This window comes from Pezoporus occidentalis, unplaced genomic scaffold, assembly GCF_034315485.1.
Source record: "Pezoporus occidentalis ecotype Australia unplaced genomic scaffold, CSIRO_AGI_Poc_V1 ctg118, whole genome shotgun sequence".
Lineage (NCBI taxonomy): Eukaryota > Metazoa > Chordata > Aves > Psittaciformes > Psittacidae > Pezoporus > Pezoporus occidentalis.
In genome coordinates this window covers 3,576,636-3,589,349 of record NW_026912972.1, presented here as the reverse complement: position 1 = coordinate 3,589,349, position 12,714 = coordinate 3,576,636, and the positions used below count along the sequence as shown (strand labels likewise).

At 44.4% G+C, this 12,714-nt stretch overlaps 1 protein-coding gene across 44 annotated transcripts in view; it reads left to right on the top strand.

The window, feature by feature from the left end:
• Positions 1 to 12,714, top strand: part of MAP2 (microtubule associated protein 2) — a 226,684-nt gene that overhangs the window by 79,551 nt on the left and 134,419 nt on the right. For 39 of the 44 annotated variants that reach the window (XM_062602357.1, XM_062602502.1, XM_062602413.1 and 36 more), the window contains exon 3: positions 10,170 to 10,235. The exons of 3 other annotated variants lie outside the window; for them this stretch is intronic. The gene's annotated coding sequence lies outside the window, so the exon portion shown is untranslated. Of the gene's footprint in view, positions 1 to 9,578; positions 9,811 to 10,169; positions 10,236 to 12,714 lie in introns of those variants that run through there. 2 more of the 44 variants (XM_062602331.1, XM_062602321.1) reach the window with 2 other exon arrangements.

The following is a 12,714-nucleotide window of genomic DNA, read 5'->3' as shown; positions in this document are numbered from 1 at the left end:
TCGTTTAAGCCTTTAAGCCCTGCTTAATAATTGACCTAAAAGTAAAATACAATAATAGTACTAGGAAACAGAGAAATAACCACACACACCTCCTTCTTGCCTTCTCCAGAAGTGATGCACAATACAATTACTCACCACCCGTTGACTGAACCACTCAGTCTGACCCCAGCAGTGATCAGGCCCTCCCAGCTAACTGCCCCCGGCTTCTATACTGGGCATGACGTTCTATGGTATGGAATATCCTTTTGGCTAGTTTGGGTCAGGTGTCCTGTCTCTGCTTCCTCCCAGCTTCCTGTGTCCCTCCTCACTGGCAGAGCATGAGACTGAAAAGTCCTTGATCAGGATAAGTGCTAGAGTGGCTGTAGGGTAGGACAATGGGATCCTCATTTACTCCGAGGAAGATGTCAGCAAGTCTAGGCACTGTCCTTGAGGCTCTTTTGAAAACAAACCCATAAATAAATGGTTTAAATGGTTTGACCTTCCTCAGGAGCAGGTTGTTTGTTGTTGTTGGGTTTAACACCACACCAAAACCTTATCTTTGTTTTCAATTAGTCCAGTGAATTCCTCATTTGTTCTCTCCCCTATACACCGCCTTGATTTAGAATGTCATTGCTTGCTTGCTTTATCTCACAAATGATATAATCTGGAAAATTCTTATTACTGTTTGTTTTTCTGTGTTTGAAGAAACCTATTTGGAATATGTGCTTTACAGGGAAAGGTTAGAAGAATGTTTTCCCACACTCTCCCTTTTTCTCATAGCTGGGCTCTCCCCAGTTTGCCAATATCTTTCTTACTGTGCAAATCCCAAATTCTGGCACTTCTCCTGCTGAGACATCACCACCAACAAAGAAAATGGAATAATTATCCCAGTGTTTTCGGGACAGCATGCCCATTAGGATAAATAAAACCATGATTTGTCTCTTTTTTTTTGCCCACAGTAAGCCTTTCCTGCCAAGCAACTGCCTAGCTACTTACTCCTGATTTGTCTAGTTATGTATTTGAGGCCTCAGCTCTCAGTGATATTCAGTCTTTCATTTTCTTGGTTTCATGATTTCAGATCAGGAAGGTGCTTTGCAGCATGCTTCCATGAACTCAGCTGTTGAAGATGCTTACCTAAGTGTGACAAGCTCATCCCAACTTGGGCTCAGACCCCAATTTTGTAGGTGCAAAATCAGGAGAGAATGACGTGAAATGCTGGGACTCGTTACTCACCATTGTGTATTGCCAGCAGTATGTTTTCAGTTGTGCTCTTGTCCTGTAGGTGCTTGTAAACTACTTGTTTAGTTCTTCAAAGTCTTTGCAAGGATGAGGTTTAACTGACTGGTTTATCATTTCCCACGGCTTCAAGAGAGCAGGCCATGTTTGATCGTCTCTAGGGTCTGTGTTGAAACCTTAAATGCTCCTCTTGAGTCAAGGAGGATTCACAGAATATTCTGAGCTGCATCTATCTTGTATTGAGTGTTTCTTAAGCTGCTCTTTCCTATCCTGACCCGAGGTTCTGCAGCTCCTTAAAACTAATTGCATGCAGTGCTGCTGACTGCTGATCTTACTTGTGAAAATTGAGGCAGATGTTGGGTATGTCAACTCATGCCCTTCTGAGCATCATCTTTGCTGGGCCTCGCTGCTGAACCATGACTTGCCCCATCTGCTTTTCACATCGTATTTAATCTTTTTTGGTTGCCTTTTCTGTTCCTTTCTAATTGTAATTCATTTTGGTCCTTAGCTTTCTGATCATATTCCTGTGCTTTCTCTGTCTCTTAGTTACATGATGTTTGCCTCTGGTTTTTGTATGATTTTTATTTGAGTATTCAGGCTCTTAAAAAGCTTAGTGTATTCTTCCTCTGTGCTGGTAGAGTTTGTTGTTAAAGCTGCTTAACTCTCCTATATCTGTCTCTCCTTTCTGGTTCTGTGTTTCTCAGGAGCCTTGCACAGAACATAAACCCTCATCTTTCGAGCTGCCCGTGCTTTCTTCTGTTGCCTGCCAATGTGAAATAGTCCAAATAAACCCAGGCAGGATGGTAGAGAAGCTGAGACTGGCAGTTTCTTTCACTGTTCTCACCTCTGCCTTCTCTCACTTTTAGCTCCACATCATATTTGCATTGGTGCCCTAGTGTTGCTGAACAGTACCAACCATTGAATACAGCCTAAACCAATGTCTGGATGACTTACAGTAGCAAGAATTCCTGTGTCAGTTGTTGAAATGGCAGGAGAAATTGCCTGACTTACCGGCATTGCTGTTGTTTGGGCCCATCATCTGAAATACCATTGATGTACTACTTCATCTAAAAGAAGGTCACATCCCTTAAGGTATATCAGATAAGTTCCAAGGTCCTTCATTTATCTGAAACTCCATTTTTCCTAATGACTTTCTTGTTTTCCATCCCATTCTGGTAAACCAGATTTGACTATAATCACATTACACCTCCCAAAAATCTCCCTGGTGATGGCAATTGGATGTGGCACTGTTCACTTCATCCCCTGAGCTCATGGGCAGTGTAACTGAGTGCTGTTAAACAGCTCCTCCTGCTTTTCATCCTCAAGGCAACTACCTGGTGGAGATGTAATTCTCCTGTACAAAGAGGTTAAAAATCATTTTGGACAGCGCTGTGAGACCAGGGTCAATGAAACCTGCATTTAAGTTACCCAATCCAAGTCTCCAGTTGTTGATCCAGTCTTGATGCAGCAAATGCTGTGGATTCAGTGGAGCGGTGGCTAACTTAAATGTGTGTAAGCAAAGAGGGATTCGCATCATTATGTTAACCACAGGAAATCTGTTTTTATGGTGATGAAACAAGAATCAATCACAAGAAGCTAATGAATTAGCCTGCAATATATCTGCTAAGTTCATTTCTCTGTAAATGCAACAGACTCCGTTAAGGAGCCTTTTGCAGAGGGGTCTTCTGCATAGACAGGGTCTGTAACATGCAGTGAATGCACTGCCAGGTGTCCTCGCCTTTAGCTGAAGCTTTTCAGGAGTGCGTGCGAAATACAAGTTCTGATCCAAATGCACTGAAGTCAAGGAAGGGCTTCTGGTGGGTTTAGCTGGGCTTCTTCACAGAGGTTAAAGTGGCCGTCAGTTATTGGTTTTACTGGAAGCTGTTGGACAGCACATATGCGTGCAAAGGACCTGGATGGCCATACGATGAGGGAGTAAGCTGTGGTGTAATGTTAGCATGGTGTCCACGTGGTTCAAGCTGACTGTCGGGAGCATCCTCATAAGGCAGCTTTTGTTGTCTCCTCTTCGGAGTGAGGACAGAGCTGCCTCCCCTCCGCGTGGCTCAGGGGCTGGCAGCTTTACCGCAGGTTTCTGCCTGACTGCCTTCCTTACATAAAGTCTGCTAAGTGAGAAGCTGTTCAAACCAATTCTGCTCCATGTTACTACATGTTACTGCAATCACTATTGCTTGTCTGGTTTTGCTGTCGAGGAAAAGCAGCGAGTTGTTAGGGCTGACCGATTTTTAAACCAATTTCTTGAAGGGAAGTGTGGACACGGGAGGAAGTAACTAACTGGGGGCTTCTAGGAAGGCAGCACTCAGCTGCTAGGGAAGGTATCTCTAGGAAAAGATCGATCTTTAGATTGACTTACAAAAGTGAAGGAGCAAATACCTTTTCTCTGAAAGGAATCACAGATACAGACCCATTTCAGGAAAACCTCTTTTTTCCATACTGCATTTCACTACATGCCAACGTCCCACATTGTCCTAAATGTGAACGGGATTTAAATCAAAATACTATCCAAAACCTATGATTAGACAAAACAGAGGAATTTGTGCTTTCTACATTGCAGTCACTGCCTTATAGATGGTCAGGGCCATGCCAGCTCAGAGTTCATCTTCAAATTACGTGTCATGCCAAATCTGAATCAACAAATGATTCATGAATTTAAAATATTTTACTTATAAATTTAATACAGAATAATAAGTAACACTTCCGCTGTGAGGTATGACATGGCAGCTAATTGAAAAACATTAGGTTACATGGTTAAATGAAGTACATGCTGACATTTGAATAACTCCTGCCGCAGTAGCTGTGATATTTTACTGGAAGCAAGTTTTTGTCTTGATTCATCACCCCACTGGTAGGTGAGGAGAGAGAAGAGATGAGAAGAAGCGGTAGGGTTTGTATCTGCATTATTTTCTTAGTCATAAGCCATGTGATAGGACAGAGAAACACTCAGTGTGTCTCTAAGCTGCACATGTCATGCCAGGCTTTCACGTGGACAAGGGCTGTGTGTACTCAAGGGCTACCAGAGCACTGTGGCTAAGTTGAGGTTAAGGCTGGGGTTAAAGAGAGTGGTACCAACTCTCTCAGGAGTTCAGTCTCTCAGGAGACATTCTAGGCAGAAGTGTAATGGGGAAGTTGACCATGGTTTTCGGCATTAGCTGGTGGGTTTGCATCCCTCAGCTTTAGGAGCTTGGTTTAAACATCTCTCAATAGCATGAATTTGTGTGTTGAGCAATCGGTTTCCTTCTGTCTGCAAGCAGAGAGTGAAGGGCAGTATTGCCCCTCAAAGCAGGATGAAGCTGTGGAGGAAGGACTAACGCAGATGAGTAAGTAACACAGTGCTCAATGGATGTCATGCAGGACACATCTCTGTGTCCTTTACCTGTTGGGAAGAGGCAAGGGTTGTTGTAGGGAGGCATCAGAAAGAGGGAGATAGAAGAAGGATGAGTGAAGAAGAGAAGGCAGTGATGGAAGCGAAAGGGGAAGAGCAGGAAACACGGAACAGGAAGAGTGAGGATGAAGCAGCATCTGGAAACTGCCAGCTACCTGCCTCTATCTTTTGTTGACTCTGACAGAGTCTGTCTATCTCTTATTGGTGTGTGAGGGAGGATTTGTACTATTCCCTGAAAGCGTGCCCTCTGTTGCTTGCTGTGGCTATAACGCTACAGCTACTACTTCGTGTGGTAATGCAAACTCATGCAGATTAGCTCCCTTCAGGAAACAGAATTAAAGATGAAACAAACATTAAAAAGAAGAATAAGCCCACATCTTTCACTTACAAGTTTAAACTAATAATGAATCCATTGTTGACACTTGGGAATGTCAGAGAGGAGCTTTGTGTTAGCTCGTGTCATCTTTGAGGCGCCTAACACTACAATGTTGACTGTCTGTCTCGCAGCCTCAAGATGTTGTGCTCATGGGTGTGTGCAGTGCAGTGATTTTGGGGGAAGTCATGGCACTCTCAGGTGTCACTGGTTTCTGCAAGAGTGTTGGTGCTATTGATTACTTCCAATATTGCAGGCTCCAGGAACCACCTGAAAATAGAAATTGTCTTCCAGAGCCAGTTGGGAAATCACTGGGACCAGTGTGTTGGTGGCAAGGCACTTGCAGGCTGAGATGATGAGGACACATCAGATGAGTTTCGTGATGTTTCAGTATTTCTCAAGAGATGGAGGTTTTATTCTGCTGTGTCAGAATATGGAATGTAACCACTTATTTTTGTCTTTACTTCTTGTTTTCCCTCTGTGGATGCATTTTGAGCTTGGGGTGTTTTACCCAACTGACACTGGCCCCCCAGAAGCAGTGGGCTGAACAAGCGGAGAGGCTGTTCCCCTCCACCTGCAGTACCCAATGCAGAGGTGATGGCTTATTATGGGGGTTTTATACAGAAGATTGCATTGCAGCTTTTAACAGTAACAACACCAAATGCATACAAGGGACTAACAAACACCTTTCATGAATTTTGCTTTCTTGTTCTTTTGGTCTCACTGGGTCTCCGATCTGGAAACCAAGGATTTCCCAAGGAAACCCAAGAATGTGCTTATCTGGTAGCTTCAAAGGGTTCTGTGCAGAATTGGTTGTTCTGAAATGCAGGCCTGGGAGGATTTGAATATCCTACATCTTCCAGCTTGATTTCGGTGACATGCTGGCAGAGGGCAAAATGGAAATAGGAGATCCTTTCTCGGTATTCCTCATATCTATTATTTAGTTAAGGAGAGACAGCTTGGATTCCCAAAAGAGAGATCATGCCTAAAAACATCTGTCTGAAAGGTTTCAAACAAATAAGTTAAGATAGGAGAAAGGGAAGACATCATTTGCCTGAGTTTAGAAGGGTTGTTTCTAGAACTGTGCTACACAAAAGCCTGTGTTGTGTCAGTTTCTGGTTTAATGGTTGCTGTGGTACTTGGCATGGAGGGATGCATTTGCATGGATGCTGGGAAAGGACAGTGTCACCAGTACAGGCCTGTTTTATTGGTGGCTGGGAGGAAGGAGATGTTGAAATCTGCTGTGGAAACAAAGATGGGGGCACCACTGGTGTGAAAGAAATGATGCAGTTGAACAGGTTCTGGAGGGGCTGTTGCGTGAGGTGGATACATCAGGTAGCGCACACTTGTTTTCTGGGGGTCAGGCCAGCCCCTGCATCCTGAAAGCTTCTAACCTGCCTTGAAGTCCTTTGCACCTTGTTACCCACAAGAGCTGCTCACTCAGCCTGTGGCTTTTCCCAAATCCTCTGTTATCAGTAACCATAGATACAGATGGTGACTCCAGCCTCAGCTTTCCTCACTGTGTAGCCCCAGTGAAAGAGCCAGTCTGCTGTACTGCGTGTGTCTCCAGGATTCATTAATGCCCTGATATCCTGGTTTTTGCCTCTCAAGGAAGTGGAGGTGGGGAAGGCCAGGTTGTCCCTCAGATGGCTAATAAAGTAGGATAGTCTGATGTTGATTACTGCTGCAGAAGAATAGGCAACACTTATAGAGTCTGGTGAAACATCTGTCTCCTCTCAAGCTCTCCAGAGCCATCCATCCCCAGCACTGTTCTGAGTGGTAAGACAATAGTGAATAAAGAAGTAAATTCCCTGTTCCAGGGCTATTTTTACCAGAGTGGTGCAGTTTCTGTTCAGTAGACTTACTCTTTATAATCTACATCACTGATGATACCGGTTGCTATTTAAGGCAGTGCATAAAATGTTCCCCCATTCTTTGCTTAAAAAGAAGCAACCAACCTCCAAGTCCTTTGTTAAAGGTTATCAGGGTTTTGGCAGTGACTTGGGTGGAAACATCTGAGGTTCTAGGAGGGTCTTCCAGCTTGGCTTGGCAACTGAGGCTCTGTGTTTCATCATGACAACAAGGAGGATGCTGCCACTACCCCCTTTTGTGGTTTGGCTCTTGTAAGTGACCCGTTATAACAGAAGCTGTCTCCTGTTCTGCCCAGCACTTTGCACAGAGGGGCCCAGTATGCAGCCAGATTTTCTAAGCTCTCCTACAATGCAGTAATGAAACTGAGTGCACTGTCATGCGTGAATGTCAGAATTAAAGAGAAAAGCCCACCTGAACCTGCTGCAAGGGTTTTTAGAGTTTAGACCAGGTTTTTTGAAGTCACAGTCTTCCCACATCCTTTGCTGAGACTGTAGATGTCTTTATGCCTCTTTGAGAGCTATGGCACTGAAAATGATGCTGCAGAGCATGAGTTCATCATTTAAAAGTTTGCAGGACATTGCCTTGTCAACTTCCTGATGTTTGTGTTTTCTTTTTGCTCACAAGTATTCCTGTTTCACTGTGTTGGACTGCATTAATTGTGTGTGATGAGTTTGCTTTGTGGCTGATGCTGCTTTCCTGTCTGAGCCAGGAAAACATGCGGTTAGATCTCTAAGGATGAGAGTTCTCTGTGTTCCAGCATTTACCTGGATTAGACCCTTCATCCCTGTCTCCTCCTGTGCCTTTTGTCTTGTCAAAAATTCTTTTATAGAAGTATGAAAATACAAATTGTAGGGCAGCCAGAACAAACTCGATCATTAAGATTGTTTCCTTTTTGCATTATCTTGTGATGAAACCATTTGTCATGGGCTGTTTTGGCAGATTGGGTGCCTGGAAATGCTTGCATGGGCAGAGTGAAGGCGGTTTGGATGGTTGGATGAAGATTCAGCCAAGGGCTCCAGTATGGTAATATGTATCAATCCCTTGGGAACCACTTGAGGTCCGTCAGGAGCATCCGAGAGAAACTAGAGGACAGTTTTCAGCACTTCATGATACCCTTTCACCACCCCAGCAACATGGTGCTCTTTCTGGACCTCCCAGAGCTCCTGGTTGCTCTGGGGCAAGGGTGGCTAGTGGAGGGGAGCTGTGGAAGTGAGGAGGGGATGGCAGCAGTGCTGTGAACAAGCACCAACTGTTAAATGGTGGAGCTGGGGAAGACGAGGGCAGGCTTAGAGTTTCCTTGGTTTCTGCAGAGGAAGAGCTCTGCAGTGGGAGGTTTGGCAGCAGCAGGCACCCTTCTGATGAGTCATGGGAGGCTTTCTCAGAGGAGAGGTCCAAGATTTGCACTAGTGCTGCTCTTGCTCATTTTTTCCCTTCCTTCTGAAGGCCTTTTGCCACCACACGTTACCTTCTCCACCACCAGCCCTGTCCCATGCAGTCTGGATTTAGGGGCTATATTCCTCCATTTCGTTGTCCTCTTCACTGTTGTGGTGGTTTAGAGAGTGTGGGGGGAAATATCTGGTCAGGACAGATGCTTTTAAGACAGTAGGATCTGTTTATAGCAATGAGGGTGGAACTTGTGGTTGATGCAAAGTTTGATGGGTCTGTGAAAAGTCATCTTCTCGTGGTTGGAGGGGAAGCAAAAGGGAATCTATTCCCTTTGCAGCCTTCCACCCTGACAGGGAGAGAAGCCCTGGAGATCCGTGGGAGGTTTGTTACTCCTTCCTGCCATCCCCTTGTCCCTCTCAAAGGTGAATAGGGCTTGTTGCCCTCTCCCAGACTTTGTGACAGAGAGATGTTTCCTTCCCTTGTTGACATCCTTCCATCTCAAGGACTCTGCTGTCACAGGGACTGAGAAACACCAGCTTGCTGCTGGAAACTGGATCTAGTTGGCTTCATGTTCCTCCATCCCTTCTCTGCTGCCCCTCTCCAGCCATGCTGGGTCTCCTCCCAAAACACTGCCTGATTTCCCAATGCACAGGTCCCTTCTCCTGCTCAGATTGGTCTGGAGAAAGCCTCAGAAGGAGGTGAGATCGAGGCAGATGATGGCTGAATAGTGGCAGTAAAACTGCACCCCTCACAGCAGCCCCTTTGCAAGCTGAACTGTGCAGTGAGCTCTGCTCCTCTCATGTATTGGTCCTAAAGGATCCCTGCAGTCCTGCAGCACTTCTGCATTTTCCCTGGTTTTATTTCCCTGTTGGTGGCTTAAATAACAGCATACCCGAGCTGATTCCAACATGTGAACAGAAGTGCTAGATAGAAAAATAAAGGGGGAGAGCGAATTGCCCTCCTAATCCATAATGCAGAAAATGCTAAATCCCTCAAGACCTCCTTTTCAGCGTGTACCATCCCTAAAACCTGTTTAGGATTTGGATCGGCATCGCAACGGAGACCGGGTGTGCTGCTGCCTGTGTGCAGTGCCTGCCTGTGTGTGCTTGGCAGCAGCACAAAAGAAACCAGTTGATGATATCTGCAGGATTAAAGGCCCAGTTCCTGGGGACACACTTGGTTGGAGGCAATTAAAATGCCTGTCGGGCATTCAATACCAGCACCCCCATGACAAACTGCTTCAGCAGCCGTGAGGTGCAGCATCCTATTGTAAGTGGATGATGGCGGAGCTGGCTGGTTTGTCATCATTCTGGAAATTTCTGTGGCCAGTGAACTCCCTCTTCCTCTCCCACTCACCCTCTTTTCCTTTTCACCACTGCGGGGACTTCTTCTAATTTGCAGTTTTCCTTTTCCTGACGTACACATGGTAGAGACAAGCTGGTGGCTTGCAGACTGCGTCTGTCTGGGCATAGGCAGCGAGCCGATGGATAACAACACTCCATGAGAATGATTATGCAGCAGTTATTTAAGGATAGGCTTTTGGGGTATGGCAGCATGTGAGCTGGTAATGATTTTCCTTTAGAATTGTCAGCTTTGTTTGCTTGTTGAGGATTGATTTGAAAGAGTTTATCCCTTTATGCTGTAGCTTTCTGGGTTTGGTCTGCTTGTAGGTTAAATTCCACAGCGGTGCACACTGAATGAATTAAAATGTATAGGTAATAAACTTCTGTAGCTCTGTTTATAAATCTATTTGATGCATACATTATATGCATATACCTTCATAAACGTCTTCTTGTCTGGCTATCTTTATGCATCTGTGTCTTTGTATAATAGACAAAACCCTTCTTATAGCTGAAAACTGTTTGCCAGAAAAAATAAGTATTTTCAAGGTTTTTTTTGCTCATATTTGTTTTATATTAACAGATTCTCTGGTATATAGTCTTGGTCGTGACTCACTGATTGGAATCTGCTTGTTCACAGATCAAAAAGGTAGGACACCTCTGTGTTTGAATGCGATTTTGGGAATGGGGGAATGAGCATGATACAGGGTTTGGGCTGGGTTGTGGTTTTTTGGTGTTTAGTTTTTACTTCTATTTAAACAATACCTGTTATTCTGCGTTGTTTTTCCTGCATTTTGTCAAGCTGTGTTTTGTTGCAGCTTTGCATAGGTTTTCAAATAGCTTTGGCAGGCTCTGTGAAGTTATTTTTGCTGTGTACGCGTATGCTCTTGCTGTTTAATTAGTCCTTTCAGCTGCAGCTACCGAAGGGTGAGATACAGACCTGGGTGCTTGTCAGTTGTCTTGGGTCAGTATAGTGAGGGTTCAAAACTGCCTTTGGTTATATCAGATGTAGGTTGTTTCAATATTGAGTTTAGCATTGGCAAGAGCAGGGTTAAAATCACTGCTTGTCTCAGAGCACATAGGATCTATCGGCGCACAGCAGAAAGCATAGTGGAGGTTTCATGCTGGATCTCTTTCCCGGAGGAGGGAAACTTCTTTTAACCCCTTCATTGCTGCCCCAAACCCACATGTGTGTCAGCTCAGGGTTTAATGCACAGCATTTCAACAGCCAGGCAGGGCTGGAAGAGCCACTGACAGCTTCTTGACATATCACCGGCACTGCAGAAGTGATTTCTCTCTATCACAATGAAGCAAACAGACTGGGGAGTTTTGACAGTGTCATTGCTAGTTCCTGGGAGAAGCAGTTTGTTATCCTCTTTCCCCCAATATCTTCTGGGTTTGGTTCCTTGCTGTAAAGGAAACTGTGAGATAAAACCCTGCAGAATAAAAACGCATTCATTTTTTGGTATTAAACTTTGAGATGTGTGAAGCGGTTGGGTAATGCTTGTCTCATTGGTTTGCAATGGGGACTGTGCCCTTAAAAATATATAAACACACCCCAGATTCAGTCAGGAATGAAAATCTGGTCCCTGCACCTCTATGGAGAGAAGGAAAAGTGTATCCATCATATATTAACTTCTGAGGTGCCAATTCTCACCCAATAGCTTCCAAACTGTGTGTGTTCTTCCCCGGTGTCCTACAGGTGATTGTAGTCCTTAGCTCTACATGTAGACCTGGAGGGAATATGTGTGTTTGTAGGGCAGCAATCAAAATCTTTGTGTGTTTTAGTCTGGAGTTCCAGGGTGCCTCTTGGAAACCTGGTAAACCAGGAGTAATGATCACCCTGTGACAAAGCCTGCTCTCCTGGAAGAGCCAGTCTGGATCCCCAGGCAAGCAGGAACCCCAGACCGGAACAGCAGCACTGGCAAGGACATGGGCCACTGCTAGCAGTAATGCATCCCTCTGGAATATGACGAGTAATCAATTTTATGGCAATAAATTACTAGGGCTGATTGATAGATGCTGTTCCTGCAGGAAAGCATTTGTGGTATTTTCAGGCTATGCTCTCTCCTGTTTTTACATCCAATTCTATTCCTTGTTTTCCTCTTCTACACATCTTTGTTTTCTCAGTCCTTGTATTTTTTCTGTCCTTGGCAGAAGGCTTCTTACCTGATAGGTTTTCCTGGCTAAATAAAATACTTCAAAGGAATGCTTTACCTGTTAGTTTTAATTAGCTGCTTTTAATTTCCTCCTGGTATCAGTTATCACTAAAGTGAAGTGAAAACCTGAAGTAAATAGCATATAAAATGCTCTAATTCTTGAGAAACACATTCAGCGATCTCTTTCTAGCTACGAACAACCCCCTCTTCCCTCTACTTCTAATTTCACTTCCATTATCCAAGGGCAGCAAGCCAAGCTGCAGTCTGATTTCATTAATGTTTTGCAAACTCTGTCTCAAGGACTAGCATTGCTTGCTGGGCTTGCTGTCAGGATCTGAGATTTTGCTGCAGCACAGGGAAGGGGAAAGCAAGGAGCTCTCCCAGATAGAAGTGATGGCATTGTGAGCAGGCAGGTAGAGCTGCCTGGGTTTTACAGTATCAGTGGGTAATGAGTCAGATTTGTTGACTATGTGATCCCTTCAGATGAATGCTTTTCATCTCCTATGGGGCTGTCTCCTGTGCACAGCATCTTACCAGTCCTCTCTGGTCTCCAGAAACCAAAGAAAGGGTGTTAGCTATTTGTTAAGAGATCAGAGGTGGCGAGGAGGTTTGTATTTTTAATAAACAATACCTCTATATTTTACACCTGTGATTTATCAGTCATTTTAACTTCCTCCTCTGATCTGGGCTTTTAAGATTCACGTTAGAAATCATTCCTTCAGGCTGCAAAGAAGAAAATGAGATGTTATGCTGGCAAAAATGGAAATAATTTCAAGCAATGTAATTTTCTTGAAGTAGAGGTAAGGGGTACTTATGCTGTAAGAAGAGAAATAATTCCATATTGGCAGGACTTAAAGATCCTGTGGCCTCAGGGGTAGCAGACTATGGCTTGGAATACCAAAAGAAAAACATTGTGTTAGCTGATACAGAAAGGCAACAGGAGCCAGAGTATACAGTGGCAGGGAGGTG